This window comes from Adiantum capillus-veneris, chromosome 27, assembly GCF_014529385.1.
Source record: "Adiantum capillus-veneris isolate H3 chromosome 27, ASM1452938v2, whole genome shotgun sequence".
In the NCBI taxonomy this organism is placed as follows: Eukaryota; Viridiplantae; Streptophyta; class Polypodiopsida; order Polypodiales; family Pteridaceae; genus Adiantum; species Adiantum capillus-veneris.
The window spans coordinates 84,052,266-84,061,453 of NC_140957.1; the positions used below are offsets into that span (position 1 = coordinate 84,052,266).

Genomic DNA, 9,188 nt, shown 5'->3' on the forward strand with positions numbered 1-9,188 from the left:
ACTCATGTGCCAGCTCTCGTTCACCGCATCACTCCAGGGGGGATTTGTTACCATATACATGTGGTAGTGATGTGTGTGAACACACTAGGACCGCCGGGGCATTTTTTCCCTCTTTAGGAGGTTTTTTCCCCCGTGCATTGTATATACGCGCATCACTCTAGGGCTATCTATCTTTCCATTGCACACTAAGTAACACACTCTCTATTGTGTGCCTTGAGCTTCCTTCGTCTTCTCCAAGTTGTGTGTGTGTTTCTCTGCAACCCTAATTCCAACATGAACATAGTGGGCATTTCATTAGAATAGATTCCTAATGAGAATTACAAGAGTGCTTGGGTGGAGAGAGCAACAAAAAGCATAACACCTAGTTAGATAGCATGAACAATACTTTCAAAAGAGAGAGAAATTAAGCTATTGACAACAATTGAGGACCGGATTTGCATGGAGCCGGTCCCCGCTCCAAAAGGCTTTGTATTATGGTTTCTCCCATCAAGAGAGACATTGTACAATACAATTCTTTGTGTTCCTTCAAGACTAGCTAGTGCAATGAAGATGAAAGCTTCATGCACTAAGCAAAACACTTAGCAAACACAACATCAATTATCCCCGGTCTCAGACCCAAGACCTCACACACCTTCTAAGATGGTGAGAGCTAGCAGGGTATGAGAGTAGATTGAGAGGAAGAAGGAGTATCTTACGAGAAAGATGTACATCTCCTCACATAATCACTCATATTAGCATAGCTTAGATTAGTAATTAGCATGGTAGAGGAGATGAGCATGCATTGAAGCTTGGCTCTTGGTTGGATTTGCATCCACATGCCAAGAGTGTGTCGATGTAGGCCTTTATCTTACAAGCTTGGAGTAGGTGATGAGCTCTCCATTAAAGCTTGGGAAGAGATAGTCTTCTCTTTCTTCACACATGAGATTGTGTGATTGTGTGTGTGATAATGCCTTGCAAAAATCAGCCCCCTCTCTCTCTTGGGCGAGCCCTCTTGCTATTTGCTCTTGCAGGCTCCCCATTGGACAGTGCCAAGCTTAGCCAATAGGAAAATAGGGGTAAATTGAAGAGCCTTCTGACATGTGTCCCTCTTTCCCTTTTTGAGAGAGCTTTATCAATTAAACTTAATTGATTTAAATGAATTAAATCCCCATTGGACCTTTCCCCATTCTGGCCAATAGGAATTAAGTAGCCCATTGGGTTGCTCAATTCCTATTGGACTCCTTCACAGGCTGTCCAATAATCATCCAGGAGACTTAATTTTCATTGGTTCTTTTTATTAAGTGTTTTAAAATTAATTAGACTAGATTTACTCTAGCCTAATTCTCATTGGTCCACTTCAAGGGTCATCCAATAAGAATTGAGCACACTTTGGGAGCAACTAGCTTAGGCATCTGACATGTGTCCTTTATGCCCTTTGTGTTCAAATGGGAGCTTGTGTGTGTGTGTGTAAGTTTTTTAGTCTTTCTCTCTCATCCCCATACCTTTAGGGCTCGCCCCCTCATGTGTAGGGATGTGTGTTGACTTTGGAGAGTACACAAACCACCCAATTTATCCTAAGCTTTAACCCTTTGGACACAACCTTTGAATTTTGGAACCTTAGCATTTTGGAAGTCTTAATGGGCTGAACCTTAGGGTCTTTTTAGCCCATTGTTGCACATGGCTCTTTTGCAGATGGCCCCCCCTTTGGATCCCTATTTTCCCTCCTTTGGATCCCTACTATGGCCAGTCTGCTAGCTTAACCAATATCACAACAAGCCTAAACTAGTAAGCTCAAAGAAGGCGATGGTGTGTCACTCACCGCTCTACGCTTGCTTCGTGGAGGATTCCTCGCCGCGAAGAAGAAGGAGTCGCCGCTACGCCGCGCTCAACCGCTTCATCGCCGTCGTGCCTTCGTAATGCTGGATCGCACACACACTTCCTCTCTCTCCCTCTCTCACTCTCTCACACACACACACAAGGAGATGAAGAAGAAGAAGATGGAGATGGAGCAAGAGCACTCTTCAATTGCACAAATGAGAAATGAGTGAATTTTAGGTTTAGTTGACTTTTATATGAGCTCGCCCCATTCACACTTGGGCGCCCATGCTTAGCCAACTAATTCCTTGAATGTTCCAGTTAGAGTGCGCCTCTCATCGGCGATCACTCTTACCCTTTTCCTATTGGACCGACAAGCCCGGTACCTGACTCTACCAAATAAATAATACAATGTCCGCCGTAGGTTACAACGTTCGTCTCGTAGGTGATAGGGTGTCCGTGAGCTGTGAGGGTTAACATGCCCCCCTTCCTGATGTAGATTCCGTCCTCGGAAGCTATTGAGTTGAAGCTCGTTCGTCGAGGTGGAAGAGCAATTGAGATGAATGTCCTTAGCCTTCTTCAGTCACTGCAAAATCAAACAACATTGGCACAGTAATTGGGTTCTCATAAGCGATTACAAAGCATATGCAGTTTTAGGCAGACAAATTGATTGGTAACAGAATTTTAAACAATTTGTCAGCAATAAACATTAATTTGCAATATAATCAAATGCATAAATATATGTAAAGGTAAAAAAATTAAACAAGTATGGGCTCGCTAATTTAATGGTCGAAAGGCACTAGAGATCGACTATTAATACCATGGGTAAGCTTCTTAATTTTCTCTGGTCAATTAAGTTGTTTAATCGCGAGAGCCAAGTATTTCATGTTCGAGGGCTCACTAGAGGCTATACCTAGAAGACCTTGTAGTTAAAGCTACGATAAAAGAATCTCTCATGAAATCATCGCCTGACTGATTACCTTTTCTTTGACCCCCCAAAGTCTTTTCAGAGTGATTTCATTTTGATGTGTGTGCTTATTTCGTATGCCTTGAGGTTTTTTGCTTTTCAAGGAAGAGCGCCCACACTGGGAACCTCTAGGGCTCTAGTACCATAGGCGATACATGTGAGTGAAGTACCCAATCAAGCTGAGATTTCTCTTCCAGCTTAAGATTTTACATTGTGGCACTTTGATTTTTTGTTTGTTCATTTTCATCATTTTAATTTTGTAACTTTGGGGGGTCATATAACACTGATACACCTCCCCAGGCTCATCACACTAGTAAACTCCCTTTATAGTACTTAAGCTAAAGGTCAATAGGGTCAAGCCCACTAGAAAGCCCTAGTACATTTCACACAATGCTACCTAAATCGGATTAAGAACCTAAGTAACCATTAATTATTAGGAAGGCATTCCCCATGGTATTAAGAGAAGATCTCTAACACCTAGCTTGGTCAAACTAGCTTAGTCGGACTGATTAATTTTTTAACGTAGACAAGTGATTATGACAAAAAATTACATTGAATTAAATGTTTGTTACTAAGCAAATGTGCTGGATATTATGCTACCAATCACAATCAAAGAAGACAATTATAGATGCAAAAAAGATAAGGGGCAATGCTAATGGACAAGAAACACCTGTTTGTGTCGATGGTCACGCTTGATTTGAAGAGAGAGTCGAGATAAAGATTCCATGAAGGTCCAAATCCTAACCACAACAACACGTTCCTGTACACACTAGGAAACACAAAGAATACCTCTAGGAGGCACATCAGTTGGAAAAAGGAACTTTGCTAATCACTCAACTCTAAAACAGAAACACTCCTGTCGTACTAATCTTACCTACCCTCCATCACTCAAGTGATGAGGATCAAAGGTATTTTATGACATAGGTTTTTGTTTCAATGTACCGGATGTGAATGTGTAGGTCTAGGTCAAATGTTTTGACTTTTATTGTGCATACTCATTTGCTTATTGCTCTTGATCTTTATTTTTTTATTTCTTTTGTGAGGATAAGGATTTATATATATACATTCCCTAAGATTGGTGATTGAGAGATCAGGGAAACAAGGTTGAGAGGGGAGTGAGTGAATGATGACTGTCAACAAACATTCCCCCCTTCCTTGGGTAGATCATATCGTTTGAAATGTGCTCGTCACCCTTTGAAACCAATTGTTCCAGTCGATAATAGGTGAGGATTTTTGCCAGTAGTTTTCTATTACCTTAGGTGCCTCATCGAGTTGCAAGGGTGGTAAGGTACTCTCCCAGGATCGAACTTGAAGTGGTTCATCAGGTGATTCTTGAAATTCTTGTGTAACTTTATGGAGGTCCACTATTGTAGGTGGAGGCTATGGATAAGATTTTACCTCTATGGATGCATTATATGAGGAGCTAGAAGCTTCATGGGACTCCCCCCTTCTTGAGCTAGGTGGAACAAATCGTTCTTTCTTCGGTACCCAAACTAGCTCTTGAGCGGGTGTGTAGCATTCTATGATTTTTTTCTTTCCGCAATTGTCAATTTGTTTTGGAGCTACGGGATAGGGCTCGCATGGGTCAGGTGACAGGTAAGAACACAATCTACGTTTTGACACCCAAATTTGATCATTTCCTTGATAGTAGCCTTGGGCTTCCAATAGTCGTTTAGGAATCCAACGCCATGTTTTCTTTCTTTTCTTGGAGAGAGTGGGACGTTTCTTACCAGGCTTTTGTTTTTTAGCACTAGCCATGGTCGCTAAAGAAGCTTTAGGGACCCACTTGTATGTTTTCTTTGTTACATTAGGATGAGTCTTGTAAGAAGCTATATGCATTGCTTGTAACATATTTAAGGGTACGGGCATTTCATCCCCCTCAGGTGTTACCCAGGTCGTCCCCCTATTTACCCAAGTGTCTATGGTTGCTGCTAGGTGGACCCAATCCACATTGTCCGACTCAGTCATCCCAGGTAGTACATCCATATAAGGAGAATCTTCCCCAACATCAGTGTTCGCTTTACACGTGTAACAATACTGCAATGGGGCCGAGTGAACTGTGGTGTCAGATCTATGATCGATTATAAACCTGTTTCCTAGAGGATGTGCTCGACCCGTCACAAGATCCACTCGAATGACAGAATCTTGGAAGTGCAAGTAGACATGGTTTTTAGACCAGTCATGCACCATTTTTGCTTCCCTCATGAAAGGACGTCCTAAGATCATCTCCGATGCCATAGTGTGTTTGGAGAAATCCATAACAATAAAGGTAATCCTTATTTTATGTCCAAAGACCTTGATCTTGAGATCTTCTAGCATCCCAATAGGTTTAACAATAGACCCATTGGCCATCTTCACTACTATGGTTGTGGTCGCAAGGTGAGGTCTTCCCATAGTTTCCCAACAATTTTTAGTCACAATGCTAACCCCAGTGCCACCATCAAGGATTCCCTTCACAGTTAATCCCTTAGTAGTGATTGGTATAGTCGCATTAGATTCATCACCCTCAAAGTATTGTCCCAACTTGTTAACAAGTATTTCTATAACAAGGTGCTCATCTAGGTTCGGTTGTGGATCTATGTATTCCTCCTCTATTGGCATCTCCCCAGCTCCATCCATCTGTGCAAATTGTGGTAGCCCAAACTTCAGTTCTCCATTGAGGAAGGCTCGAAGGGCTGAGACTAGCTCGGGGTCTTTATATAGTTTGGACATGATGGTGGTTCTAACTTCTGAAGACATGAAATCCATCAATTTGGCAATGTTTAACGGCACCTTTTGGCCTTGAGTCCCTTGACGTGGGGAAGATGGGATCTCCATTTCTTCGATAGGATCAGGTAGTCCCTCTGTAAACATTCGTTCCATCAAGAAGTGAGTACGCCCACTTTCCCATGACTTTAAGTCACTTTCTTCTTGGATGACACTAGGTATGTCCAAGGGTCTATGGACTTGGTGAGGTTGTTGTTGCGTAGGGAACACGGTGTCTGTAATCTGGATCTTCCTAGGTGCTGGTTCTAGATCCGTTTGGGTATCTTCTACCAAACTCCTTAAATGCTTGACTCGCTCAATCTCCTCTGTAGGGTTTGGGTAAGTTCCTATCTTCTTTTTCAATCCTGGCCATTGTGGCTCATGAAGATATTCCTTGTTGGTTTCTATGTTAGTGGTCGTTTTGGTCTCCATGGTTTCACCTGAATCAGAATCTTCTTCAGCGTCGTTCATATATACAGGGTCATCACCAGTCCCTATGTTGGTCTTTGAATTGGGGTCTGACTTCGCTGCTTTTTGCGATCTCTTTCTTCGTGTTTTCTTCTTTTTCTGAGATTGGGCAATTGATGCCGTGTCTCTTTCCTCAAGAATATAATTTTGTTTTTGGAGCATCGATCGTGTGAGTACGTTTACTGGTACCACGGGTGTACTTGGTGATGGCTCCTCGATAACTTCAATCAAGTTTAATGGCGTGATCTTCGGTGCATTTGGATTATTTGGACATTGGGCAATCAAATGATCTATGCCACATCGATTACGCATGAGTATCGGCATTGTAAACGTGCTCGCTTGATTGGTTTGCATTAGTGTGGCGTTCTTTTGTAGCCTAATAGGACACTCGGCTACACGATGTGGACCTCCACACTCATAGCATTGAAGAGGTGGTCTCTTAGCGGTGTAATTGATATTTTGGCCTCTTTCCGCAAGAGCAGCTACTTGATATACAGGTTTGACTTGTCCCCAATAGTCCTCCATGTAGTATTGTGGACTTTCTTCAAGCACATCCATCCCATAGGCGATAGTAGGATCTATATCTTCCTCATAGCCTTCCAAACAAGAAATAGATGACTCACAACCCACTTGATTCACAGAAGTGATTCTCGGATGTGGTGGTTGCGGTCCTAGCACTAGAGGTGGTAACGGTGTTGTTTGAACAACATTTTGGGCCCTAGGGACCATGTGTTGTGCTGTTTGTTCAAGAGGTGGGGCCGGCATCAAGGCAGGCACTCGAGGTGTGTCTGTCCATGCTAAGGTTGGTCTATTGGCCATGGCACGCTTAAATACTATGCAATCCTTAGCTTGATGACCATACCTCCCACATGCATTGCAGTTCCCATTGAATTTTACTCTAAAAGTAGGGCATTCACTGGTACTATGCGGTCCATAGCATACTGAGCACCATTGCTGCTCCCTTCTTGGATACATATGATTGTTTTGCGGAGCACGATTGTCTGTAAGACTCTCTTGAATAGCCTTCGTGAGATCTGCTAAAGTCATCTCAGATATCTTTGGCTCCTTAGCAATAGGCTTTAGGGTCACTGGCTGATGCCCCGATGCTTGTGAGCTAATAGATTTAGACTCAACAGACACTCTTTCTCCTTGAATCATTAAATTATCCTCCAATTGGATCGCATTGGTGGTGACTGCTTCCCAAGTGGTGATACCTCTAATGACTAGGCCATTGTAGATATCCTCATGTCATAACCCCCTAATGAATCTATCAAGCAATTGGTTATTGTTGAAGCGCTCATTTGGATTACAACGAGAATTCAAATGCTTCAAGCGACTTATAAAGTCTCTCACCGACTCTCCTTCCTCTCGTTGGGCTTTCTGGAGCTGAGAGGCTACACCCCAAAGTACTCCCTCTCGTATGTATTCTTTTAAGAACAGTCTCCTAAGAGTAGGGTAAATCGTTTTTTCTTCCACCCTTAGGGTTCTATACCAATCCCCAGCCTTTCCACTTAAGGTTAGGCTTAAAGCATTGCTTTTATGTAGGTCATTGTGTTCTCCTAGAGAATCGCATATTTGTTCAAACACTTCGATATGCTTTCTCACATCCCCGTCTCCACGAAATTTTTGTGTGAGCTTGGCTATTTGAACTGCCCTACTTCTAGGCTCTCTATCAGGCGTGTTACGCATATTCTCAGCAATAGATCGACCAATAGCTTGAGCAAATGTTGCCAAGTCAACTAAGTGAGCAGGGACCGTGGGTGAAGACGCTCGAGAGACTAAATGTGGATTAGGTATTGGCATTGGGCTTGGCGCATAGGAAGCCCTTGGGTTCCACGTTGGGTACGATGTTGTGCCATGTGGTGGTCCAAAGTTCATATGTGTGGCCCTAGGCATAGCAGACGTCGGATGTGACATGCTAATGCTAGCCGGTATAGTCCCATGGAAATAAGAACTTGGGTGTTGTGGTTGTGGGGCATAGGTAGTTGAAACAATGGGAGGGGTAGGGACTACATGAGTACGTGGACCCATAGGTGCATACGATTGGTACGCACTTGTAGGTACTATTGCAGGCATTGAGCTACCATGTAGCGGTGCTTTACTAACAAACGAGGTCCATGGTGTGTTTCTTGGCATGCCCATCATTGGGGTAGGCATGGTAGCCGTGGTGTCATCAAGGGAAAGATGAGCTAGACTTGGAAAAGTAAAGCTATCACTTGTGGGCTCAGATTGCATTGAGACCCCTGGCGAAACAACATATGGGGGATCGATGGGACTCATTGGGGGAGTCTCCATTTGTGATAGAGTGGGTTGTTTCCCTTTGCCCGTGTCTAAAAATTGCATAGGACCCATCGAAGGTATGTTTATTCCTCGATTTTGCATCTCGGACTGGATAATCCTATGGATGACATTGCAGATCATGTGTTGTTGTTCCTCTAGACTAGTAGCACTAGATGTGGATTGTACAACTTCTAACCAACCCACATGGTATGTGTAGCCCATGTATAGGTCGGTCAAAGTCTCCGTGTGTAGGTCATACTCCCAATTTTCATTGAGAAATACCCCGTCCAAACTTGGTGTACTAGAGGGTTGCCGTGAGGTGGATGCAATGTTGCTTCCCGTGTTTTGACTTTTAGTCACCGCTACCTTAGAGGCGACTTTGGAAGGTGGTAGCTCGGTAGGGCCCTCATTAAATGAGGTAGGTAGAATGTCCACGTGGACACTCTGAGGGAGTGTGGGGTCTACAGGAGATGTGAATGGTGATTCTACTTCCCCACCCCCTTCGTTTACTTCACTAGCCGTAGGTTCAGAGCGCGTAGCTCTACTAAAAGTTTCCATCAAACGGCTAAAAACACTAGTTCCAGGTTGCTGTGCCCAGCTAGGTACGGTTTCATTTGTTCCCCCGGGGCTTTGTGTAAGATGCTCTTCCATAATATCGTAGTCAGAGGAAGAGTCGCTAGCTACTATATTTGGGTCTTGGGTTGCACTACCTTGGGTCCCCGTCGAGGGCGTAGACCCTAGCGTCGAAGGATAGTGAGTACCCTCGTAAATCGAAGCACTAGCTAGTTGTTCGGACTCTAGCACACGACCCGAGCGTAGATACATGTGCTTTGGGTGCCCTACAAGTGTCTGCAAGTACCTTCAAAGGTTACTTGCTTTGTTTTGTGGGTGTTTTGCACCCCGTTTTCTACTTGATTTTTTCTTGTTTTTGATG

At 43.6% G+C, this 9,188-nt stretch overlaps 1 pseudogene; it reads right to left on the reverse strand.

Moving 5' to 3' along the window:
- Window positions 1-6,255: 6,255 nt before the first annotated feature.
- Window positions 6,256-8,395, reverse strand: LOC147422294 (uncharacterized; annotated as a pseudogene).
- Between the last annotated feature and the right edge of the window lie 793 nt (window positions 8,396-9,188).